At 49.8% G+C, this 27,333-nt stretch overlaps 1 protein-coding gene across 2 annotated transcripts in view; it reads left to right on the top strand.

The window, feature by feature from the left end:
- Positions 1-7,647: 7,647 nt before the first annotated feature.
- The window catches only part of DDX6 (DEAD-box helicase 6), a 97,330-nt gene continuing 77,644 nt past the window's right edge, over positions 7,648-27,333 (top strand). The window contains exon 1 of one of the 2 annotated variants that reach the window (XM_063943486.1): positions 7,648-7,790. The gene's annotated coding sequence lies outside the window, so the exon portion shown is untranslated. Of the gene's footprint in view, positions 7,791-7,844; positions 8,101-27,333 lie in introns of those variants that run through there. The other variant, XM_063943485.1, reaches the window with a different exon arrangement.

Raw genomic sequence — 27,333 nt, 5'->3', positions numbered from 1 at the left:
TCTCTTGACCTGGCGCAATACCTGTCCCGTTTTTTGTTCAGACGGGACGCCATCATGTCCACCTTTGGTATTTCCCAACGGTTTACAATCATGTGGAAAAAACTTCCCGATGAAGTTTCCACTCTCCCGGGTGGAGGTCGTGCCTGCTGAGGAAGTCTGCTTTCCAGTTTCCATTCCCGGGATGAAAAACTGCTGACAGTGCTATCACATGATTTTCCGCCCAGCGAAAAGTCCTTGCAGTTTTTGCCATTGCCCTCCTGCTTCTTGTGTCGCCCTGTCTGTTTACGTGGGCGACTGCCGTGATGTTTTTCCCACTGGATCAATACCGGCTGACCTTGAAGCAGAGGTCTTGCTAAGCTTAGAGCATTATAAATTTACCCTTAGCTCCAGTATATTTATGTGGAGAAAAGTCTCCAGACTTGATCACACTCCCTGGAAATTTTTTCCTTGTGTGACTGCTCCCCAGCCTCTCGGGCTGGGCTCCGTGGTTACCAGCATCCAATCCTGAATGCCGAATCTGCGGCCCTCTAGAAGATGAGCACTCTATAACCACCACAGGAGAGACACCCTTGTCCTTGGATATAGGGTTATCCGCTGATGCATCTGAAGATGCGATCCGGACCATTTGTCCAGCAGATCCCACTGAAAAGTTCTTGCGTGAAATCTGCCGAATGGAATTTGCTTCGTAGGAAGCCACCATTTTTACCAGGACTCTTGTGCAATGCTGCACTGTTTTTAGGAGGTTCCTGACTAGCTCGGATAACTCCCTGGCTTTCTCTTCCGGGAGAAACACCTTTTTCTGGACTGTGTCCAGAATCATCCCTAGGCACAGCAGACGTGTCGTCGGGATCAGCTGCGATTTTGGAATATTTAGAATCCACCCGTGCTGTTGTAGCAGTATCCGAGATAGTGCTACTCCGAGCTCCAACTGTTCCCTGGACTATGCCCTTATCAGGAGATCGTCCAAGTAAGGGATAATTAAGACGCCTTTTCTTCGAAGAAGAATCATCATTTCGGCCATTACCTTGGTAAAGACCCGGGGTGCCGTGGACAATCCAAACGGCAGCGTCTGAAACTGATAGTGACAGTTCTGCACCACGAACCTGAGGTACCCTTAGTGAGAAGGACCAATTTGGGACATAGAGGTAAGCATCCCTGATGTCCCGGGACACTATATAGTCCCCTTCTTCCTGGTTCGTTATCACTGCTCTGAGTGACTCCATCTTGATTTGAACCTTTGTAAGTGTTCAAAAAATTTTTTTAGAATAAATCTCACCTAGCCTTCTGGCTTCAGTACCACAATATAGTGTGGAATAATACCCCTTTTCTTGTAGTAGGAGGGGTAATTTAATTATCACCTGCTGGGAATACAGCTTGTGAATTTTTTCCCATACTGCCTCCTTGTCGGAGGGAGACCTTGGTAAAGCAGACTTCAGGAGCCTGCGAAGGGGAAACGTCTCGACATTCCAATCTGTACCCCTGGGATACTACTTGTAGGATCCAGGGGTCCTGTACGGTCTCAGCGCCATGCTGAGAACTTGTCAGAAGCGGTGGAACGCTTCTGTTCCTGAGAATGGGCTGCCTGCTGCAGTCTTCTTCCCTTTCCTCTATCCCTGGGCAGATATGATCTTATAGGGACGAAAGGACTGAGGCTGAAAAGACGGTGTCTTTTTCTGCAGAGATGTGACTTAGGGTAAACAACGGTGGATTTTCCAGCAGTTGCCGTGGCCACCAGGTCCGATGGACCGACCCCAAATAACTCCTCTTCCTTTATACGGCAATACACCTTTGTGCCGTTTGGAATCTGCATCACCTGACCACTGTCGTGTCCATAACATCTTCTGGCAGATATGGACATCGCACTTACTCTTGATGCCAGAGTGCAAATATCCCTCTGTGCATCTCGCATATATAGAAATGCATCCTTTAAATGCTCTATAGTCAATAAAATACTGTCCCTGTCAAGGGTATCAATATTTTTAGTCAGGGAATCCGACCAAGCCACCCCAGCTCTGCACATCCAGGCTGAGGCGATCGCTGGTCGCAGTATAACACCAGTATGTGTGTATATACTTTTTATGATATTTTCCAGCCTCCTGTCAGCTGGTCCTTGAGGACGGCCCTATCTATAGACGGTACCGCCACTTGTTTTGATAAGCGTGTGAGCGCCTTATCCACCCTAAGGGGTGTTTCCCAACGCGCCCTAACTTCTGGCGGGAAAGGGTATACCGCCCATAACTTTCTATCGGGGGGAACCCACGCATCATCACACACTTTATTTAATTTATCTGATTCAGGAAAAACTATGGTAGTTTTTTCACATCCCACATAATACCCTCTTTTGTGGTACTTGTAGTATCAGAAATATGTAACACCTCCTTCATTGCCTTTAACGTGTGGCCCTAATAAGGAATACGTTTGTTTATTCACCGTCGACACTGGATTCAGTGTCCCTGTCTGTGTCTGTGTCGACCGACTAAAGTAAACGGGCGTTTTAAAACCCCTGACGGTGTTTTTGAGACGTCTGGACCGGTACTAATTGTTTGTCGGCCGTCTCATGTCGTCAACCGACCTTGCAGCGTGTTGACATTATCACGTAATTCCCTAAATAAGCCATCCATTCCGGTGTCGACTCCCTAGAGAGTGACATCACCATTACAGGCAATTGCTCCGCCTCCTCACCAACATCGTCCTCCTACATGTCGACACACACGTACCGACACACAGCACACACACAGGGAATGCTCTGATAGAGGACAGGACCCACTAGCCCTTTGGAGAGACAGAGGGAGAGTTTGCCAGCACACACCAAAAACGCTATAATTATATAGGGACAACCTTATATAAGTGTTTTCCCTTATAGCATCTTTTTTATATATTTCTAACGCCAAATTAGTGCCCCCCCTCTCTGTTTTAACCCTGTTTCTGTAGTGCAGTGCAGGGGAGAGCCTGGGAGCCTTCCCTCCAGCCTTTCTGTGAGGGAAAATGGCGCTGTGTGCTGAGGAGATAGGCCCCGCCCCTTTATCGGCGGCCTCGTCTCCCGCTCTTAACGGATTCTGGCAGGGGTTAAATATCTCCATATAGCCTCCGGAGGCTATATGTGAGGTATTTTTAGCCAAAATAGGTATTCATTTGCCTCCCAGGGCGCCCCCCTCCCAGCGCCCTGCACCCTCAGTGACTGCCGTGTGAAGTGTGCTGAGAGGAAAATGGCGCACAGCTGCAGTGCTGTGCGCTACCTTTAGAAGACTGAGGAGTCTTCTGCCGCCGATTCTGGACCTCTTCTTACTTCAGCATCTGCAAGGGGGCCGGCGGCAAGGCTCCGGTGACCATCCAGGCTGTACCTGTGATCGTCCCTCTGGAGCTGGTGTCCAGTAGCCAAGAAGCCAATCCATCCTGCACGCAGGTGAGTTCACTTCTTCTCCCCTAAGTCCCTCGTTGCAGTGATCCTGTTGCCAGCAGGACTCACTGTAAAATAAAAAACCTAAGCTAAACTTTTCTAAGCAGCTCTTTAGGAGAGCCACCTAGATTGCACCCTTCTCGGCCGGGCACAAAAATCTAACTGGCTTGGAGGAGGGTCATAGGGGGAGGAGCCAGTGCACACCACCTGATCGGAAAGCTTTACTTTTGTGCCCTGTCTCCTGCGGAGCCGCTATTCCCCATGGTCCTTTCAGGAACCCCAGCATCCACTAGGACGATAGAGAAAAGTGTTTTTCCCTTATAGCATTTTAATATATATAGTCATATCGCCAAATAAGTGCCCCCCCTCTCTGTTTTAACCCTGTTTCTGTAGTGCAGTGCAGGGGAGAGCCTGGGAGCCTTCCCACCAGCATTTCTGTGAGGGAAAATGGCGCTGTGTGCTGAGGAGAATAGGCCCCGCCCCCTTTTCGGCGGGCTTCTTCTCCCGTTTTTCTGAGACCTGGCAGGGGTTAAATACATCCATATAGCCCCCAGGGGCTATATGTGATGTATTTTTAGCCAGAATAAGGTACTATCATTGCTGCCCAGGGCGCCCCCCCCAGCGCCCTGCACCCTCAGTGACCGCTGCTATGAAGTGTGCTGACAACAATGGCGCACAGCTGCAGTGCTGTGCGCTACCTTATGAAGACTGAAAAGTCTTCTGCCGCCGGTTTCTGGACCTCTTCACTTTTCGGCATCTGCAAGGGGGTCGGCGGCGCGGCTCCGGGACGAACCCCAGGGTGAGACCTGTGTTCCGACTCCCTCTGGAGCTAATGGTGTCCAGTAGCCTAAGAAGCCAATCCATCCTACACGCAGGTGAGTTCACTTCTCTCCCCTAAGTCCCTCGATGCAGTGAGCCTGTTGCCAGCAGGACTCACTGAAAATAAAAAACCTAACAAAACTTTTACTCTAAGCAGCTCTTTAGGAGAGCCACCTAGATTGCACCCTTCTCGGCCGGGCACAAAAATCTAACTGAGGCTTGGAGGAGGGTCATGGGGGGAGGAGCCAGTGCACACCACCTGATCCTAAAGCTTTTACTTTTGTGCCCTGTCTCCTGCGGAGCCGCTAATCCCCATGGTCCTGACGGAGTCCCCAGCATCCACTTAGGACGTCAGAGAAAGAACAATTTATATTTAAATCTCCTATATATTAGCCCAGATCTGTGACTTTGTGACTCATTTGCTAACGCTGGGCGGAGTCACAATGCTGGGCGGAGTCACAGATCTGGCCTAATAGGTTACAGACACCACACAAACCCCCATCACCCTGCCTCCAATTACTGTCTGGCTCTCGCCCCGACCAAGGAGACTGACTCCCCTGCACCGCCCCGTCCTCCTCACCCGTTCGTCTCACGGGTGATCAGCGGCGTGTGGTGCTGGGAGCACCGACCACCCTGCACCGCCCCGTCCTCCTCACCCGTTCGTCTCACGGGTGATCCGCGGTGTGGTGTCGGGAGCTGGTAAGCGCCGCTCGCCGCCTTCCTCCTCTCCTGGCTTGCCTGCTGAGGTGTGTACGCTGGGCGCTGTGCAGCAGGAGGCGGTAGCCTCCGCTCAGGAGAGCACAGCGCACAGCGAGAGCAGGCAACCCCCACCCCGATGCCTGCGGCCCATCGCCATCCCTGCCCCCGTCTCCCGGCCTGGTGCAGCCGGACCTGCAGCTGCACGAAGGGAGCGCCCAGGTCCGGCCTCGGCCCTGCACAATGAGCTGCTCCATCATTCTCTGCCTGTTGCTGACACAATGGCTGCGCAGGGGGCCCTGCCACTAGATGAGGATGGCTATTACTTATATCCTGCAGCTAGGGGGACAGGGTGACATATGGGGCGTGTACATGTGTTTGCAGCTACATGTGTGTATCTAGGGCAGTACTCTCTGGTACAATGTAGATTTTCTCTATCCGTGCCACCCCGCATCCACCCCTCCCCCACCCGCGCCACCTCCGAACCACCTACCCCACCCGCAGCACGCCCGCACCCGTCCCACCACCAACCGCAGCGTCTACAGACCTCCTCCCCCATCCGCTGCACCCATGTCCCTCCCCCACCCGCCCCACCTCCAGAACCTCCTACCCCACCCGTGGCACCCCCACACCCGCCCCTCCACCAACCGCAGCGTCTCCATACCTCCTCCCCCACCCGCGGCACCCCCGCACCCGCCCCTCCACCACCCACAGCGTATACAGACCTCCTCCCTCATCCGCCGCACCCATGTCCCTCCCACACCCGCCCCACCTCCAGAACCTCCTACCCCACCCGTGGTACCCCCGCACCTGCCCCTCCACCAACCCGCAGCGCCTCCATACCTCCTCACCCACCCGCCCCTCCTCCATCCGCATCTCCAGACCTCTTCCCCCATCCGCCGCACCCACGTCCCTCCCCCACCCGCCCCACCTACCCCACCCGTGGCACCACCCCCCCTCCCCCAACCGCAGCATCTCCATACCTCCTCACCCACCCGCGGCACCCCCGCCCCTCCTCCAACCGCAGCATCTCCAGACCTCTTCCCCATCCGCCGCACCCACGCCCCTCCCCCACCTTCGTAATCTCCTACCCCACCCGTGGCACCCCCGCACCTGCCCCTACACCAACCGCAGCGTCTCCAGAACTCCTCCCCCATCCGCGGCACCCCCGCACCAACCCTTCCCCCACCCGCGCCACCTCCGGACCCCTTACCCCACCTGAGGCACCCCCAAACCCACCCCTCCTCCAACCGCAGCGCCTCCAGACCCCCTCCACCATCGCAAGGGACTACGCCCCCTTCACCATCGGACGCCCCTTCGTCGTGCATTTCCTACATAATAGCCCAGAGTGATGTGTGGCTAACGCTGGGCGTGGCTAGGAGCTCTCATTGGGTTAGCGCTAGCATAGATCCGCCCTCTGGTGACGTCAGAGGTCACTTTACAACTTGGTATTAGCGGCAGTGTCGATAGCGCTGCTGCGGCTGTGTGTAGGGCCCGCACCTCCGCCACCAGAGTAACATGCACGTGTTGTGGCGCTCTGGAACACCGTTTAGCCTCTGCCGAGCTGCTCCCGCTGCCCAGAAGCCGTGCCATGGAGGGAGCACCGTAGCGTGTCACCGCGGCTGGCGCAGCTGCATGCTGCTCTACAGCACACATGAGACTACCGGCTGGACTTCAGTAAGTAGCGCCGATGCATCAGCGGAGGGTTGCAGGAGCCCGGCAGTGCGCTGCTGCTCTCCCCTTTCCTGCCGTGCACAACACATGGCCCGGCTCTGCGCTGCCTGTCTCCGGGAGAGCTCTGTTGCTGTGTCCCGGCTCTGCCGGTCATGACCTTGTGGCGCCATGTGTCACCTATGCTGTGCCTGTGTCCCCTATACTGTCACCTCTGCGGTGCACCACCTGGATGCACCTCATGCAATCCCGCACCACCACCACACCCTCCCCCACCCACGGTGGCTCCAGGCCACCACCCCCACCGTGGCACCCCTGCATCCGCCCTTCCCCCAACCACCGCACCCGGCCCACCCCCACCAACTGCACCCCCGCTACCCACCTACCACGGTGGCTCATGACTCCCCCCCGCTCCAGTGGACACCCTCCCCATCCGCGTCTATCCCACACCCGACACTCCCCCATCCACAGCACCTCCAGCCTCCTCCCCCATCCACCCCTCCCTTCACCCTCCTCCATCCGCAGTCCGCCCCTCTACCACCCTAAGCACTCCCGCAACCACCCCTCCCCCAGCAGCGACACCCCCAGCCCCCCTCCACCATACTAGGTGATTCATCACGCCCTGCGTGCGCTGTTCACACAGTCGCAAGGGGCTACGGCCCCTTAACTATCACACACCCTTTGTCCGCGCACTATTTAACCAATCACACAATTATGTGTGGAGGTAATACTCCATATAATCAACATATTGCATGCCCAAAGGCCGTGCAAGGCTTAAGGGGGCGTAGTCCCTTGCGACGGTGTGAAGAGCGCCCGTAGGGCGCGATGAACCACCTAGTAATATAATAATAGATAAATCCAGAAAAATGTGTATAGCAATAAGATATGAGGAAAGGAGAGCTACAGTAGGCAAGGTACTATTATGTTTCTCCAAAGTATAATGATAAAGAACAGAGCAGCTGCTTTGGTGCCTGCGATAAACATAACAAAGACACTGACTGTCCCACGTAATTACTGCTGCGCACCTAGCCCGCCGCCATTGCTCTCGCACGGCTATGGAGGGGACCAACGGTCGGCAAGAAGAACACGCACGTCCCTCTGTCGGAGCGCAACAGCCCATTCCCCCACCCCACCTCGCCGCCCACTCCTCACTGCACCCATCCCGCCGGAAGTATCGCAGCTGTGTGTGCGGCTGCAACAGCAGCAGGTAATAGTCCGCGCGCAGGGACACGGGCCCCCTCACACCTCCACTCTCTCCTCAGCGAGCGTCCCGTTGCACGGCGGAGGGATCCGGACGCGCGGCGCGGGGAGGGTTTATAGGAGGAAGGAAGGACGGAGGCCGCCATTTTACAGCTTCGACTCAGAAAAACGCACGGAGAGGAAACAAACAGAATAATAATAATTATAATAATAACTAGTAGTGATAATACTATATAACGCTATACAGAAAGACGCAGCAGCGAGACGTGGCCGGCAGAAGAGGAGAACACGGCGGGGAGGAATCAATCGTGTTCGGGGTGCGTTGTGTGAGGAGGATCCGGGGGTTGAGGGAGCGGGCGGGGTGACGGGCTGGGGCCTTGTGTACAAGGAAGCGGGGAGCAGATGGCAGGGATGGGGCCTGGCTGTGCGGGGTATGCAGTACTGGGGTGGGCAGGCTGCAGATAGGCTTCGGGTGGCAGCTAGGCCTCTGTCTCCATATAAGGGACAGGCTGGCTTATTTACCTATTGCTGACTCTGGTAGCGGTGAGCTGTCTGATAGCAAGTGCTGACACTTCTTAGCACTGTATAAAATATATATATATTCATTCTCTCTCTCTCCTATGTACGTACGTACGTGTAGTTTAGCTGTAGATACTGCCAGGCCTACAGGTGTAAAGTCCTATAGATACAGGCTGTATTGGGTCACCTTGCTGTGTGTAAGATATATGTGGATGGGATTAGTGTCAGTGAATCACGCGTGATGCAATCAGATGTTACCCCTAAACTGCTGTGTGTAATAGATATGTAAACAAGTGTCAGCTTATTTGTTTACACCTATACGTGATCTTCCACAGTATAGTTTTGCAAGTGCTTTTTTTCGGGGGGGGGGGGGGCCATGTTGAGTGCTCAAATTATTAGCAGTTTCTTATGTAGTGCAGCATATTCCGTTGCCCTTTACAATTAAAACGACAGTTATAGTACAAAACTGGGCAAAGACAGACATATAGAGGTAGGAATGCCCTGCTCGCAAGCTTACAATCCACAGATGCATTATTTTTAGCAATCCAGGCTGTTGGGTAAACTCTTGGTCAACACTGTTACAATGTAGTGGGCCACAGCTCAGTATGATGTGCTACCAGGCATCAGTGCCAAGTCTAGCTGGGCACATATCAGTGCGTCACGGTAGCCCCAGCGATGGAAGACGAGCCTGCATTGTGGTATTGCATCCCTTGCCAAAAATTGTCATGCGTCGTCCATCTCTTCCCCCCCCCCCCCCCCCTCCCCCCCACATCTTTAATAATACCCCTTTTCCACCTGTAGCACGGGTCGCAGCCCGGGAGCCTGATACAGCTGTGACCTGTGCTATAGCCCCCTTTCCCACAGCGCTCACCAACCCGGCATATGGTGACGCGGCACTGGGAGATCACATGATCTCCCAGCACCGCCCTTCCATTCACTGTGAATGGGAGTGACACGGCTTCCGTTCACACTACACGGCTTGCTGGGTTGAACAAATTCCGGAACTTGATCCGGGAATTTGCTGGGGAGGCTATTTCCACTAGGAAAAAACACTGGTAAATGCGCGCTCCCGCGCATTTACCAGGGTTTTTAAAGGTAGTGGAAAAGGGGTATTATCTTAAACCAAGCTTGTCCAATATAGAATGATCATTGTGAGGCAATTCAGTTGTTTATGTGCACTTGATCTCATGTCTAAAGTGACGGGAGATCAGGGAGCGCTATTCAATCCCCCCCATGCACGCTGTTTGCGCCCTGCAATTTCAGCTTTCCACATGTAAAAATGCTAAACCTGTCAAATGGGCTGGGTGCAACCAGCAAGAGGACCCTTGCTTGCCAGCAAGGGGGGCTGCAAGCAGAAATGCTGGCGAGGGCAGCTGTTCGCCCCCTGGACTGGAGCGGCAATTGAATTGTTCCGTCTGGCACTGACAGCGCAAACATTTGAACACCACCTTAATTTTAATTGGTGTTATGTTTGCATGACAGGCTTGGTTTGCCTGCAGTGATGGGAGTAAGCCAGAGGTGTGGAAAGAAATCTGACCTTTCGGTCGTTCCTGGGCCTTAAAAGCTAATGACATTTCAAAAACGACCCCAAAAGTTTTAGGGGGCAATTACAACTGTGTTCCCCCACAGCTGACACTAGATGGTGCAATTCAATTGTTGCTCCGTCCAGGTGCGCTTGCCGCTGTGGCAACGAACAGAATTGTGCCAAAAGCCCGTGGTTTGGGCGCCCTAACCAGGAGTTTAGATGGGTTTACCTGCTATACACGAGTATACCATGGCTAATTAGGTGCGATAACGGGCACCAAAAACAACTTAATTGTGCTTTCGGACTTTTGTTAATTGTAGTGGTGTCCGTAACAATTGAATCGGCCCCATAGAATTAAATGTGTTAAAATCAGATCATTAATTTTATGTCCTGTTTTCCCTGTGGCTCTGAGAGATACCCAAATGCTAGTAATGACCTGAGCAGGATGTTGCAGGGTAGTCAGAGCCCTTTCCTTGTGAACTCTTGGGTAGGCCTCAGCAGGGCCTCTGTTGTTGCTTCCTCTTGCAGTGTCATCATCTGGCTCTGAGCTGCTAAAATTTAACCAGTTATTAGGGACTTCAAATGTATATAACAAATTCAATAAGGTGAATTAATATTATTCGTATTCACGTTAAAAAAAGGAATTGCACCCCGCAATCTCTTGTCAGTTTGACGGGAGATGGGGCACACAAACCAATTGAATTGCTCTGTATGAATGATTTGGTCAGATTACAATATATAACTTGAGTACCTAGGATGGGCCTCCCACAATTCGGTTTGAGGGGTGGCTGATTCACTAAAAGCGAAGCATTAACTTTTAATGCCTTGCAAAGACTAATGCTAACATTTTGTATTCTCTCCTATATGACTAAAGGTGCATACACACTGGGTGTTTTTGCCCAGCATGTATGCATAGCGATGATGGCTGACATCGCTGGGCTGAAAATCGCTCAGTGCATACACATTGGGCGCTTTTCCCCCCTGCCCAGCGATGTCAGCGGGGTTGAACGGCTTTCCATAGCAGGACGCTATGGAAAGCTGTTCACCCCGCCGTTCATCTACTGGTAATATCAGCAGATGAATGGCGGCCACTGGTGATGAAGTGGGAGCGCGCATCAGCGCTCGTCTCCGGGGCATACACACTGGGCACTTTGAGCTGAAAGCAGCTCAAAATACCAAAAGTGAACTACTTTCAGCTCAAAATCGCCCATTGTGTATGGGCCTTAAGAATATAAGAGAAATTGGGTTACTCGCGGACATCCAACATTTTTTTCACTGGGCTAAACTGCCAGTTTTATACATATAAAATATATGGGCGCTGCGGAACCCTTGTGGCGCCATATAACTAAAGGATAATAATAAATAAAATATAGGTTAAAATCCTTTGAACAGATCTTTACACAGAAATTAGTACCTACTGTATGTAATGCCTACCATATGTTGGGGAAGCATGGTAGCATAGTGGTTAGTATGGAATCATAGGTTCCCAGACAGTGCTGTATTTATGTAGAGTTTGTATGCTCTGTATTCTAGTTTCCTCACAATCCCAAAAAAACTTACTTATAGGCTGCCTGTACAGTGACAAAATAGACCCTGTACTAGAGTATGTATATGGTAGGATACTTAAGGGACAATTTGATTGTTTATGCGCGCCTGATCTCCCGTCTAAAGTGACGGGAGATCAGGGGTGCTATTCAATTGTATGTTGTGTTTTGGCACTGATTGTGCCCTGCCTGGTTTAGCCGGCCACAATGAGAATCACCCAAACAGGTCACTTTTTGCTAGTCAGTATGGGGGTTTGTGAGCAGGAATGCTGGCACTTGCAGCTGTTTGCGCCCGAATGGCGCAACAATTGAATTGCTCCATTGGGTGCCTGGCATGGTCAGCTGCCAGCACAAACAATTGAATTCGCCCCTTAGGTGGTAAGCACCAATTGGGCAGGGGATTTTAAGAGTACAGGTTCGTAATGTGATTGGTTCTGTAAAAACAATTTATTTGTAGTTACCTTACACTAGTCATATTAAAACGTATACCTTTCCTACTCATTCATATAGTGGAAGATTCTCCCCATAATTTTTTTGGAACATATCCTGATTTCATACAAGTTAAACAGCTGATTCTGCAGTTACTGGGGCATCACTGGGTGTTGCAGGGAATTTATGGTTTAGTCGGATGGATGCAATGGGGTAGATTCAATGGTTTATCGCACCCGATCTACCATCTAAAGCAGGCATGTCCAAACTGCGGCCCTCCAAACTACACATCCCAGCATTCTCTGACAGCAAAACTGTAAGGGCATGCTGGGATATGTAGTTTCACAACAGCTGGAGGGCTGCAGTTTGGCCATGCCTGGTCTAAAGTGATGGGAGAAAGGGGGGGTGATATTTAAATGTTTTTCAGGCTGATCACTCCCCCAGACACTCAGTGTTTAGTAGTGTTAAAATACGTGCTGGGCCGCGACGCTTAAAGTGCGGTTTGGGTGCCCAAACAGGTCACTCTTGCCTATTTTCAGCTCACCAGCACGGGTGGGGGAGCTGCAAGCTTAAATGCCAGCACTGGCAGCTGTTCACGCACGAACGGAGCAACAATTGAATTGCTCTGTTGGGTGCCATCTAGTGGGTGCAGGTGCATAAAACAATTGAATTCCCCCCATTTGTCTGCAGCACAGGGGGCTACAGATCAGTGTGATCACCAGGCATAATAACTTTGATGGGGGTGAGGGAGAGGGTCCTAGATTGGAAGAGGGAAAACTTTGTGTGTAGCAGGATGGAGGAGACAGTGCATTAGGTCATCAACCATCCTGGGAAATGTTGTATAATGGAGCACTGTAGCTTTTAGCAACATCTTTGTGCATGGCTGTGACAACGTAATTGTTGGGTGCCTTCTCCACTGCACAGTAAATATTTTTTCACTGCTTCTCTGCAGTTGAATAGTGGAATTTGTCCTCCCTAGTTTTGATGTACCTGCGTAGGAAAAATCCTGCGTATCTGCAGTGATGTGGTTTCTTCAGAACTGTTACCATGCTTGCATTTGAATCGCTTCATATGTAGGAACAGCTGATTCCTTGTTTACCTGCTTGAACATTTACATAGGTGTTTTGGACTGAAAGTTTTCTGCCTAGAAAGCTGATATTTTGTAGGGGAGCGATTCAATTGTTCTTGCCTGCAGTTGCCACTAGATGGCGTCCAATGGAGCAATACAATTGATCCCTAGTTCGGGTGCGAATAACCGCAAGGGATACAATTAAGCTCCCAGTGTCCCGGGTTGGCAAGCTTAAATGTGCGATAAGTCTGTAGTTTTGGCACCCAAAACAGTACTTTAGACAGCTAACCCCAGTATCAAAGGGCTCGCACGCAGCACTCGTGGTCAGAGTTGGGGGACGGACGATGACACAATTGAATTGCTCCGGTGGGCACCCACAATTCAATTTCATTATGCTGCTTGACTAGAAGTAACTTTGCAATATATTTTGTATAGACACAAAATTCCAATGCTAATATTACGGTTGTACATTTATCGAGCATCCGTAAGGGATATTGGGGACAGATTAGTACGATGGGGTATAGACTGGTCCGAAGGAGCCAGTGCACTTTAAATTTCTTCAACTGGATATGATGGCTCCTCCCCTTTATGCCTCCTCTTTCAGGTCAGTTTAGAAAAATTACCCTCAGGAGAGGATGCACAGTCTGCAAGCTCCAGCGTTTTTCTTTAAATTCTTTTAATATTTTATTTATTTCGGTATGCTGTTTGGGCAACAGCTTGCCTGTGCGGGTGGGGTGGATTTGGGGGGGGGGGGGGGGGGGGGGGTGTACGGGTCCCTCTTGGGGGAGACCTGCTGTAGCCCCTGCGTGAGACTGGCTAATAAAAACGTACCAAGCAGTTATGTGAGGCTACATATTAGGAGACATAGCCAGTATAAATATTCAAAAGTAGCTCCGGCGCCATGGCGGGTGGCGGAGCTACACGATAGCGGGCTCAGCGATCTCTTGATAAAAGCGAGTTCCAGGGAGCTTCTATTGCTCCATATAGATCGCACTATCCAACTTCTGTCTCACCACGGGTGGATCCTCAATCTGCAGAAGTCCCACCTGGAACAGTCTCAGTGGCTCCTGTTCCTGGGGATGCTCCTGGATACTGTAGAACAGAAAGTGTTCCTCCCAGAGGAAAAAGTGAGAACACTTCAAGAAATGGTTCGCATGGTGCTCTGACCTGCTCGAGTATCCATTCATCTTTGCATAAAATTGTTGGGAAAGATGGTGGCCTCGTGTGAGGCGATACAGCTCGGAAGGTTTCATGCCAGACTGTTCCAATTGGACATCCTGAACAAGTGGTCCGGTTCCCATCTTCAGATGCACTGGATGATTCGGTTGTCACCCCAGGCCAGGATTTCACTCCTGTGGTGGCTACAGTCTTCCAACCTGCTGGGAGGTCGACGCTTTGGGATTCAGGATTGGATCCTCTTCACGATGGATGTGAGTCTGAGAGGATGGGGAGCTGTCACCCAGGGGGCACAATTCCAGGCTAGGTGGTCTGCCCAAGAAGCCCTCCTTCTGATCAACATCCTGGAACTTCGGGTCATCTACAATGCTCTGATTCAGGCCACCCCTCTACTCCGGGAGCGGGTGATCCAGGTTCAGTGGGACAACGCCACGGCTGTGGCATTCATCAATCGACAAGGAGGGACAAAAAGCAGAGCCTGCAAGCTAGAAGTGTCAATATTACTTCTCTTGTGCAGAAAGAAAGCAAGAGCACTGTCCGCAATCTTCATTATGGGGGTGGACAACTGGAAAGCTGACTTCCTCGGTTGCCACGATCTCCACCCAGGGGAGTGGGGACTACACCCTCAGGTGTTTCAACAGCTTATCGACAGGTGGGGATGCCCACAGATCGAAATGATGGCCTCTCGCCTCAACAAGAAGCTTCGTTGCTATTGCTCGCGAACCAGAGACCCTCAGGCGAGCGCAGTGGATGCGCTGACAACGCCTTGGCCTTACCAGCTGGTCTACCTATTTCCTCCGATTCTGTTGATCCCCAGGGTACTCAAGAGGAACAGGCATCAAGGAGTCCAGGCAATCTTTATAGACCCGGATTGGCCCCGAAGAGCGTGGTACACGGCTCATTTGGACATGTCCGTAGAGGACCCTTAGCCTCTGCCGCGAAGAAGAGATCTTCAGCAAGGACTGTTTACCCGAACTTACGGTGGCTTCGTTTGACGGCATGGAAGTTGAGCGGAACATCCTAGCTCACAAAGGGCTTTCCACAAAGGTCATTGCCACTATGGTGCAAGCCAGGAAACCTGTGACGTCAAAACGCTATCATATCTGGCGGAGATATGTCTCTTGGTGCGAGGAACGCACATATCCATCTGCGGAATTCCACTTTGGGAGAGTCCTTCATTTCCTGCAGGCTGGAGTGGATAAAGGCCTTCGTCTTGGGTCCATTAAGATCCATATTTCAGCTCTTTCTGTCTTCTTCCAGAAGAAGTTGGCTCTCCTGCCAGAAGATCAGACCTTGCAAGGGGTGCTTCACATACAACCTCCGTTTGTGCCACTTATGGCACCTTGGGATTTGGATGTGGTTACGCTTTCTACAGTCTTCCTGGTTTGAACCTCTGATGACGGTAGGAAAGTACCTCACGTGAAAGACTGTGACGTTACTGGACGTGGCTTCTGCTAGACGTATCTCAGAATTAGGGGCCTTATCGTGTAAAAGTCCCTCCTTGGTCTTTTACGAGAACAGAGCGGAGCTCAGGACTAGACCGCAGTTCCTGCTGAAGGTGGTCTCCGCGTTTCACTTGAATCAACCTATTGTGATTCCGCCCGATTCTGACACTTCTGCTCTTCCGGAGGCATTGGATGCTGTGGGAGCTTTGAAAATCTGTCAAGAGGACGGCTCGGATCAGAAAGACTGATTCCTTGTTCGTGCTGTATGATGCCCGCAAAAAGGGTTGCCCTAATTCAAAGCAGTCTGTTGCCCGTTTGATTTGGCTTACTATCCAACAGGCCCATGTGTCGGCAGCCTTAACTGTTTCACAGTCTCTGAAGGCCCACTCTACGAGATTGGTGGGGTCTTCCTGGGAGGCTGCCTGTGGAGTCTCTGCCCTCCAACTATGCTGAGCTGCTACCTGGTCGGGGAAGAACACGTTTGTGAAGTTCTACAAATTTGATACCCAGTTTGGGCAGGTGGTGCTGCAGATGTCTCCGCACATTCCCGCCCGTTCTGGAAGCAATATACCTTATGGACGCTAGAGAAAATAGGATTTTAAATACCTACTGGTAAATCCTTTTTTTTTTTTTTTTTCCTCGTCCATAGGGGTTATGGGCGCCTGCCTCTGTGCGGTGACTTCTGCAGGTTCTCTGTTATGTGTTCCTGTTCAGCTGTTACTGTTGTCAGCTGTTGCTGGCCAGGTTATGTTTTGATTTGCTGGTGTGTAAATCTCACCACACTTATGTTCCTTCTCTCATGTATGTCATTCTCCTTCGGGCACTGTTTTACCTCTAACTGAGCTGTAGGAGGAGGCATAGAGGGGAGGAGCCAGCACACCCAGTTGAAGAAATTTTAAGTGCATTGGCTCCTTTGGACCTGTCTATTCCCCATCTTACTTATCTGTCCCCAATATCCCTTATGGACTATGAGAAAAGGATTTACCGGTAGGTATTTAAAATCCTATTTTTTACAATTGTGCTGGCATCACCTGATGTCTGTAAACTGTTCCCTATGGCCACCATCTCCCCTGTGTAGTAATGGCTGCGTTGATGTTGATGCCACTCCCATCTGAATTTATCCTGTAACTTCCCCATTGATGTGACCGTTTCAGGTAACAGTGGTGCTGCTGGCCTGTCTTCATTGTCCACAATTGGATTTATAGTTCTTTTGCAACCAGACCAGATTTTGATCTGGCAAGTTTGCTTTTCATTGGGTGGAATTCGATTGTTTCCGTCCCCTTTCGCACCCACCAGCTGCTATTCAATTGGTTCTGCTGACGGGCGCGATATCAGCATTTCAGCTCGCTCCCCCCTGTGGATGGCGAGCTGAAATGCGCATAAAGTGACACGTTTGGGTGCCCAAATAGCACTTTTCGTGATTGCAACCATTGCTTCAGTCTGGTTTATCCGCTTTATGCGGTACCACCTGACTACTATGGGCATGATAACGGGGGACAATTGAATATTGCCCCATTATCTCCCGTCACTTTAAATGGGAGATCGGGCACAATATATCAATTGAATATCGCCCACTGAGTACCTGTATTAAATAATGGCCAGGGGTGCTGGTGTTTTTTTTTTTTTTCTTTTTTTACGTAGGACTCTTTGGGGGCGATCAATTGTTTTATGCTGCAACTGCTGCTAGATGTAGCCCAATGGAGCAATTCAAATGTTGCTCCATTCGGCCTAAATAGCCTTAGGGGGAGAGACATTTCAGAGCTGGAATTTGTGTTAAGTCGATACTTTGGGTATCAAATCTGGGGTTTGGTTGCTTAAAGCGGTACCTTAGATGTGTTTAGCAGCTTTGTGCTGCTAAACCTGATACTGATGGGTGTGTGCCCTTAACGTTTGGGTACTCATAAAGCACTTAAATCTCCCCCTTCTGTTAATGACTTGCACTGTGTGAAATGAAAATTAACCATGGTGGTGGTTGTAGAGGAAATAAAATTCTCCTGTAGTCTGCCTTTTTTTTCTTCTCTTACGTCCTAGAGGATTCTGGGGACTCCGTAAGGACCATGGGGTATAGATGGGCTCCGCAGGAAACATGGGCACTACAAAGAACTTTAGATGGGTGTGCACTGGCTCCTCCCTCTATGCCCCTCCTCCAGACCTCAGTTAGATCCTGTTCCCAGAGGAGACTGGGTGCATTACAGGGGAGCTCTCCTGAGTTTCTCTGAAAAATAATTTTGTTAGGTTTTTTATTTTCAGGGAGCACTGCTGGCAACAGGCTCCCTGCATCGTGGGACTGAGGGGAGAGAAGCAGACCTACTTAAAGGATAGGCTCTGCTTCTTAGGCTACTGGACACCATTAGCTCCAGAGGGTCAGAACGCAGGTCTCACCCTCGCCGTTCGTCCCGCAGCCGCACCACCGTCCTCACAGAGCCGTAAGATAGAAGCCGGGTGAGTATAAGAAGAAAGAAGCCTTAACAGGCGGCAGAAGACTTCAGATCTTCTCTGAGGTAACGCGCAGCGCCATTGCTCCCACACACAGCGGGCACTGATGGGTGCAGGGCGGGCGTCCTGGGCAGCAATATAAAACCTCTAGGGACTGGCTACCATGTATATAGGCTGCGGAGGCAGTATATATTATAATCCCCCGCCAGTATTGTAATTTTGAGCGGGACCGAAGCCTGCCACTGAGGGTGCGGAGCTTGATCCTACAGCACTAACCAGCGCCATTTTCTCCACAGCACACTGCAGAGAAGCTGGCTCCCCGGACTCTCCCCTGCTGAACACTGTGACAGAGGGCAAAAAAGGGGGGGCACTTTTAATTGGCGCAGTGAGTGTATAGATATATTTTTATATAAAAGCGCTGTTTATCTGGGAAGTGTGTTTCCAGTGTCAGTTGGCGCTGGGTGTGTGCTGGCATACTCTCTCTCTGTCTCTCCAAGGGGCCTTATTGGGGAACTGTCTCCATATAGATCTATCCCTGAGTGTGTGGGGGTGTCGGTACGCGTGTGTCGGCATGTCTGAAGCGGAAGGCTCATCTACAGAGGAGGTGGAGCAGATGATTGTGGTGTCTCCATCGGCAACGCCGACACCTGATTGGTTGGACATGTGGAATGTTTTAAATGCACATGTGGCTTTATTACATAAGCGATTAGACAAAGCAGAGTCCAGGGATAATACAGGGAGTCAATCAATGGCTTTGACTGTGTCACAGGGCCCTTCAGGGTCTCAAAAACGTCCCCTATCCCAAATAGCAGACACTGATACCGACATGGATTCTGACTCCAGTGTCGACTACGATGATGTGAGGTTACACCCAAGGGTGGCCAAAAGTATTCATTATATGATTATTGCAATAAAACATGTTTTGCATATCACAGATGACCCCTCTGTCCCTGACAAGAGGGTACACTTGTTTAAAGAAAAGAAACCTGAGGTAACTCTTCCCCCATCTCATGAGCTGAACAAGTTATTTGAAAAGGCTTGGGAAACTCCTTGGGAAACTCCAGACAAACTGCAGATTCCCAAAAGAATTCTTATGGTGTATCCTTTCCCTGCGCAGGACAGGTTACGGTGGGAATCCTCACCCAGGGTGGACAATACGTTAACGCGCTTGTCCAAAAAGGTGGCGCTACAGTCTCCAGACACGGCAGCCCTCAAGGACCCTGCGGATCGCAGACAGGAAACTACCTTAAAATCAATTTATACACATACGGGGGCCTTGCTCAGACCGGCAATAGTGTCGGCTTGGGTTTGTAGCGCTGTAGCAGCTTGGACGGATACCTTGTCAGCTGACATTGATACCCTAGATAGGGATACCATTTTATTGACATTAGGTCACATAAAAGACGCAGTCTTATATATGAGACGCTCAGAGATGTTGGTCTGTTAGGTTCGAGAACCAACGCCATGGCAATTTCGGCTAGGTGAGCCCTGTGGACCCGCCAATGGACGGGTGATGCCGACTCAAAGAAACATATGGAAGTTTTACCTTACAAAGGTGAGGGTTTATTTGGGGAAGGTATCGCGGACCTGGTTTCCACAGCTACCGCGGGTAAATCTACCTTTTTGCCTTATGTTTCTCCACAGCAAAAGTAAACGCTGCAATATCAGATGCAGTCTTTTCGGTCGCATAAGTCCAGAAGAGGTCGGGGCTCTTCCTTCCTCGCCAGAGGTAAGGGTAGAGGGAAAAAACTGCCTGCTACGGCTAGTTCCCAGGAGCAGAAGTCCTCCCCGGCTTCTATTAAATCCACCGCATGACACTGGGGCTCCACTGAGGGAGTCCGCGCCGGTGGGGGCACGTCTTTGACTCTTCAGCCACGTCTGGATTCAGTCAGACGTGGATCTTTGGGCAATGGAAAATGTATCCCAGGGTTACAAGCTGGAATTCGAAGACGTGCCTCCTCGCCGGTTTTTCAAATCGGCCTTACCAGCTTCGTCCCCAGAAAGGGGGATAGTTTTAGCTGCAATTCAAAAACTGGCAACAACAAGTGGTCGAGGTTCACCTAGGTCAACAGGGGAAGGGGTACTATTCAACCCTATTTGTGGTCCCAAAACCGGATGGCTCGGTCAGACCCATTCTAAATTTAAAATAACTAAACCTGTACTTAAAAAGGTTAAAATTCAAGATGGAATCGCTCAGGGCGGCTATCTCCAGCTTGGAAGGGGGGGATTTTATGGTGTCACTAGACATAAAGGATGCATACCTTCATGTCCCCATATATCCCCCTCATAAGGCGTACCTGAGATTTTCTGTACAGGACTGTCATTACCAATTTCAGACGTTGCCGTTTGGGCTTTCCACGGCACCAAGGATTTTTACCAAGGTAATGGCGGAAATGATTGTGACTCCCTGCTGGCGCAGGAGCACCATTATTCCGTACTTGGACGATCTCCTGATAAAAGCGAGATCGGGAGATCAGTTGCTGAAAAACGTGTCGCTCTCCCTGAGAGTGCTGCAGCAACATGGCTGAAAAACGTGTCGCTCTCCCTGAGTGTGCTGCACCAACATGGCTGGATTCTAAATCTACCAAAGTCACAGTTGGTTCCAACGACTCTGCTATCTTTCTTAGGCATGATTCTGGACACGGAACAAGAGGGTTTTTCTCCCAATGGAAAAAGCCCAGGAACTCCAGAACAAGGTCAGAGACCTGTTAAAACCGAAAAGAGTGTCAGTCCATCAATGCACTCGAGTACTGGGGAAAATGGTGGCGACCTACGAGGCCATCCCCTTCGGCAGGTTTCATGCGAGGACGTTTCAGTGGGACATTCTGGACAAGTGGTCCAGGTCCCATCTTCAAATTCATCAGAAAGTAAGCCTGTCCCCCAGGGCCAGGGTGTCTCTCCTGTGGTGGCTGCAGAGTGCTCACCTTCTAGAGGGTCGCAGGTTCGGCATTCAAGACTGGGTTCTGGTGACCACGGACGCGAGCCTCTGAGGAGGGGGAGCAGTCACACAAGGAAGAAACTTTCAGGGGATATGGTCAAACCAGGAGGCTTGTCTACACATCAACGTACTGGAATTGAGGGCCATATACAACGGCCTGCGTCAAGCGGAGAATCTTCTTCGCAACCTACCGGTTCTGATTCAGACGTCACAGCCGTGGCTCATGTAAACCGCCAAGGCGGGACAAGGAGCAGAGTGACAATGGCGGAAGCCACCAGGATTCTTCGCTGGGCGGAAAATCACGTAAGCGCTTTGGCAGCAGTCTTCATTCCGGGAGTGGACAACTGGGAAGCAGACTTCCTCAGCAGACACGATCTCCATCCAGGAGAGTGGGGACTTCATCAAGAAGTTTTTGCAGAGATAAGTCGTTGGGGACTTCCTCAAATAGACATGATGGCGTCACGCCTCAACAAGAAGCTTCGGAGGTATTGTGCCAGGTCAAGGGACCCTCAGGCGGTAGCAGTAGACGCCCTGGTGACACCGTGGGTGTTTCAGCCGGTCTGTGTTCCCTCCTCTTCCACTCATCTCAAAGATATTGAGAATCATAAGATGAAAAAGAGTGCAGACAATACTCATTGTTCCAGATTGGCCTAGAAGGGCCTGGTATTCAGATCTTCAGGAAATGCTCACAGAAGATCCGTGGCCTCTTCCTCTCAGAGAACCTGTTGCAACAGGGGCCCTGCATGGTCCAAGACTTACCGCGGTTACATTTGGCGGTTGAACACCGAATCCTAGCTGGGAACGGCATTCCGGAAGAAGTCATCCCTACTCTGATAAAGGCTAGGAAGGAGGTGACTGCGAAACATTATCACCATATCTGGAGAAAGTATGTATCTTGGTGTGAATCTAAGAATGCTCCTACGGAAGATTTCCATCTGGGCTGTTTTCTCCACTTTCTGCAGACAGGAGTGGATATGGGCCTTAAATTAGGCTCCATTAAGGTACAGATTTCGTCCCTGTCAATTTTCTTTCAGAAGGAATTGGCTTCTCTCCCAGAAGTCCAGACTTTTGTAAAGGGAGTGCTGCACAAACAGCCGCCTTTTGTGCCTCCAGTAGCACCATGGGACCTTAACGTGGTGTTACAGTTCCTGAAATCCCACTGATTTGAGCCCCTTCAAACAGTGGAATTAAAATTTCTCACTTGGAAGGTGGTCATGTTGTTGACCTTGGCATCTGCAAGGCAGGTGTCTGAATTGGCGGCTTTGTCTCACAAAAGCCCCTATCTGATTTTCCATGTGGATAGAGCAGAGTTGAGGACTCGTCCTCAATTTTTGCCCAAGGTGGTTTCATCGTTTCATATGAACTAACCTATTGTGGTGCCGGTGGCTACGAGTGACTTGGAGGATTCCAAGTCCCTGGATGTAGTCAGGGCCTTAAAAATTTACGTAGCCAGGACGGCTCGGGTTAGGAAAACAGAGGCACTGTTTGTCCTGTATGCAGCCAACAAGGTTGGCGCTCCTGCTTCTAAGCAGACTATTGCTCGCTGGATATGTAACGCGATTCAGCAGGCTCATTCTACGGCTGGATTGCCGTTAACAAATTCGGTAAATGCCCTTTCCACTAGGAAGGTGGGCTCTTCTTGGGCGGCTGCCCGAGGCGTCTCTGCATTACAGCTTTGCCGAGCGGCGACTTGGTCGGGTTCAAACACTTTTTCAAAATTCTACAAGTTTGATACCCTGGCTGAGGACCTCGTGTTTGCTCAATCGGTGCTGCAGAGTCATCCGCACTCTCCCGCCTGGTCTGGAGCTTTGGTATAATCCCCATGGTCCTTACGGAGTCCCCAGCATCCTCTAGGACGTAAGAGAAAATAAGATTTTAAACCTACCGGTAAATCTTTTTCTCCTAGTCCGTAGAGGATGCTGGGCGCCCGTCCCATTGCGGACAAAATCTGCAAGGCTTGTATATAGTTGTTGCTTACATAAGGGTTATGTTACAGTTGAGATCAGTCGTGGGCTGATACGGTTTTATTCATACGGTTAACTGGTTGCGTATATTCCATGTTATACGGTGTGGATGGTGTGGGCTGGTATGAATCTTGCCCTTAGATTAACAAAAATCTTTTCCTCGTACTCAGTCTCCTCTGGGCACAGTTTCTCTAACTGAGGTCTGGAGGAGAGGCATAGAGGGAGGAGCCAGTGCACACCCATTCTAAAGTTCTTTATAGTGCCCATGTCTCCTGCGGAGCCCGTCTGTACCCCATGGTCCTTACAGAGTCCCCAGCATCCTCTACGGACTAGGAGAAAGATTTACCGGTAGGTTTAAAATCTTATTTTTTTTTTTAATATCAATTGTACTTTGGGGTCTGTATAAGTTTGTGGAGCTGCAGTATCTGATACTCCTCAGGGTCTAGTTAAAATTGTGCATGGCTTTCTAATGAAGTGTTTTGCTTAATCCAATTAGGTTTAAAATTGCTGTCAAATTTAGTGGCATTACAGTATGTAATGACAAACTGCATGTTTGCTGTGGTAATCTTATTCCACCTGACTGATCAGTCTGTCACTGTATATTGTCCACATGTACATGTTAGACAATGCACTATGGAACTGAAGGCAGGTGTTTGCTTACAACTTACACCCCTTTTCCACTGTCCCCAAAATTCCGGGTTTTTGAATGCACATCAACCCTGGATCTCTGTCTGTGGATTTAGCCCCATACACACTAGACGAGAAAATGAAAGATCTCGCTCAGAAGGTCCGATCTCTGAGATCTTTCACAATCTCGTCCAGTGTGTACACTCAATATCGTTAACAATGCGCGTTCCCCCTCCCTCATCTGAATATGTACAGGCGAGGGAGGTCCTCGGTAACGACAGCCATGCAGATGGTGGAAAAGGGGTATTAATGGGAATAGTCATGGGTAGATGGGACTACTAATAATCTTGGATACTAAACAATGTTGTACTAGTTATTTGGGACTATTAAAATCAGATCATTGTCTGAGGTAACCCACAATTGTTGCTGGGAACTAACCAAAGCAAGGTGGTAGCACATTTCATCGACACTGGCATGTATGCCATCATTGGTTGATGTAAAACAATGTGCATGTACCCTTGCTAGTACTGCCCTCTAGAAGGCTGGAAGCTGTCGCCATCCTAGTATGTATCTAAGGTCAGTTTGTGTGTTATGCTTCTGTTAAAATGAACAAGACTTATCCCTGCCACAAATAGAAATGAATACCAATTTTAAAGCTTGTTTTAAATAAAATTGCGTACTTGACATAGAAAGTTCAAGGGTGAAACTATATGATAAACAGTTTGTTCTCAGCACACTGGGTGTTGCAGCTTGCTCAGAATTGCTTAGCAGCTTCTGGACCCTAATTATTCATGCATGTGTTGCCACATAACCTACACTGTCATGGTCGGTAGTGTGTAAATATTTGCACTCCTACTGTATATATACATTGCAACTATGCAAATAAAGACTTATCTCCACCTGTAAGGCACGTCTGTTAATGACTGTTGTACATCAGTGGCTAAGGCGCCTTGTAGTTGGCGTTCTCCTTGCCAGTGACGACTTAGGGTGGCTCCCCAGTTGCTGTTGTGAATGTGTGATCACATGAGAACATTCTGCTAGTTTGTTGTGTATTAGCTCATTCAGGCCCAACAAAGACCATATCATTGAGCAGTGACTAAGAATTGGGTTTAAGTAGGTCAATGTAATAAGGAAAAGTAAATCATCAATTTGTTGATAAAGGCTCTGTACACAATTGTTCTAAAAGTCTATTTCGGGGGGGATTCAATTGTTTTGGGCATCTAAAAAACCAGTCTAAACGGGACTGTTTAGATGCCCAAACAATTGTCACTATTCATTTGTTTGGGCGCCCATGTACATTGCGTATGTCGCACCCAAAGTACCAGGTTTGGACATTTTTATTTTTTTTCTCGTACCTCAGGAAGCTGCGAGAAAAGAATGTGTACTCCGTGTCCGCCGGGCGCCAGAAAAATTTAATTGCTGCCGTTAGGCACTCTCTAGTTTGCGGCCTCAAAAAAAATCCTTTGAATCGGCTGCTATGAAGAGGTTTCTGGCACGTTACTGTCTCACTGTTTGGCACCTCTCAATACAGTTAATAACCAATTCAAGTTAATGGAAGTGTGGTCCTGAGATGTCTTTTACTTCTGCATTTTTGTATTTTGTGAGAATCCTGTTTAAAAATGCTGATTACATTCACTATATTTCTCTAACGTCCTAAGTGGATGCTGGGGACTCCGTAAGGACCATGGGGAATAGCGGCTCCGCAGGAGACTGGGCACAAAAGTAAAGCTTTAGAACTACCTGGTGTGCACTGGCTCCTCCCCCTATGACCCTCCTCCAAGCCTCAGTTAGATTTTTGTGCCCGAACGAGAAGGGTGCACACTAGGTGGCTCTCCTGAGCTGCTTAGTGAAAAGTTTAGTTTTAGGTTTTTTATTTTCAGTGAGACCTGCTGGCAACAGGCTCACTGCATCGAGGGACTAAGGGGAGAAGAAGCGAACTCACCTGCGTGCAGAGTGGATTGGGCTTCTTAGGCTACTGGACATTAGCTCCAGAGGGACGATCACAGGCCCAGCCATGGATGGGTCCCAGAGTCGCGCCGCCGGCCCCCTTACAGAGCCAGAAGACAGAAAAGGTCCGGAAAATCGGCGGCAGAAGACGTCCTGTCTTTAACAAGGTAGCGCACAGCACTGCAGCTGTGCGCCATTGCTCTCAGCACCCTTCACACTCTGGTCACTGAGGGTGCAGGGCGCTGGGGGGGGCGCCCTGAGACGCAATAAAAACACCTTGGATGGCAAAAAATGCATCACATATAGCTCCTGGGCTATATGGATGAATTTAACCCCTGCCAGAATACATAGAAAAACGGGAAATAAGGCCGCCGATAAGGGGGCGGAGCCTATCTCCTCAGCACACTGGCGTCATTTTCCCTCACAGCTCCGTTGGAGGGAAGCTCCCTGGCTCTCCCCTGCAGTCACTACACTACAGAAAGGGTTAAAAAAAGAGAGGGGGGGCACTAATTACGCGCAGTATTAAAGATACAGCAGCTATAAGGGGAAAAACACTTATATAAGGTTATCCCTGTGTATATATATATATATATATATATATATATATATATATATATATATATATATATATATATATATATATATATAGCGCTCTGGTGTGTGCTGGCAAACAATCCCTCTGTCTCCCCAAAGGGCTAGTGGGGTCCTGTCCTCTATCAGAGCATTCCCTGTGTGTGTGCTGTATGTCGGTACGTTGGTGTCGACATGTATGAGGAGAAAAATGATGTGGAGACGGAGCAGATTGCCTGTAATAGTGATGTCACCCCCTAGGGGGTCGACACCTGACTGGATGAACTGTTGGAAGGAATTACGTAACAGTGTCAGCTCTGTATAAAAGACAGTGGTTGACATGAGACAGCCGGCTACTCAGCTTGTGCCTGTCCAGACGTCTCATAGGCCGTCAGGGGCTCTAAAGCGCCCGTTACCTCAGATGGCAGATATAGACGCCGACACGGATACTGACTCCAGTGTCGACGGTGAAGAGACAAATGTAACTTCCAGTAGGGCCACACGTTACATGATTGAGGCAATGAAAAATGTTTTACACATTTCTGATAATACGAGTACCACCAAAAAGGGGTATTATGTTCGGTGAGGAAAAACTACCTGTAGTTTTCCTGAATCTGAGAAATTAAATGAGGTGTGTGATGATGCGTGGTTTTCCCCCGATAACAACTGATAATTTCTAAAATGTTATTGGCATTATATCCTTTCCCGCCAGAGGTTAGGGTGCGTTGGGAAACACCCCCTAGGGTGGATAAAGCGCTCACACGCTTGTAAGAACAAGGGCTCTACCCTCTCCTGAGATGGCCGCCCTTAAGGATCCTGCTGATAGAAAGCAGGAGGGCATCCTAAAAGGTATTTACACACATACTGGTGTTATACTGCGACCAGCAATCGCCTCAGCCTGGATGTGCAGTGCTGGGTTGGCGTGGTCGGATTCCCTGACTGAAAATATTGATACCCTAGATAGGGACAGTATATTATTGCCTATAGAGCATTTAAAAGATGCATTTCTATATATGCGTGATGCACAGCGGAATATTTGCCGACTGGCATCAAGTCTAAGTGCGTTGTCCATTTCTACCAGTAGAGGGTTATGGACACGACAGTGGTCAGGTGATGAGTATTCCAAACGGCATTTGGAAGTATTGCCTTATTAAGGGGAGGAGTTATTTGGGGTCGGTCTTTCAGACCTGGTGGCCACGGCAACAGCTGGGAAATCCACGTTTGTACCCCAGGTCGCCTCTCAACATGAGAAGACGCCGTATTATCAGGTGCAGTCTTTTCGTGGGCAAGCGGGCAAAAGGTTCCTAATTTCTGCCCCGTGACAGAGGGAGAGAAAAAAGGCTGCAGAAATCAGCCAGTTC

The sequence above is a fragment of the Pseudophryne corroboree genome, chromosome 10 (genome assembly GCF_028390025.1).
Source record: "Pseudophryne corroboree isolate aPseCor3 chromosome 10, aPseCor3.hap2, whole genome shotgun sequence".
In the NCBI taxonomy this organism is placed as follows: domain Eukaryota; kingdom Metazoa; phylum Chordata; class Amphibia; order Anura; family Myobatrachidae; genus Pseudophryne; species Pseudophryne corroboree.
Note: the sequence above shows the minus strand (reverse complement) of the source record. Positions and strands in the feature narration are given on the sequence as shown.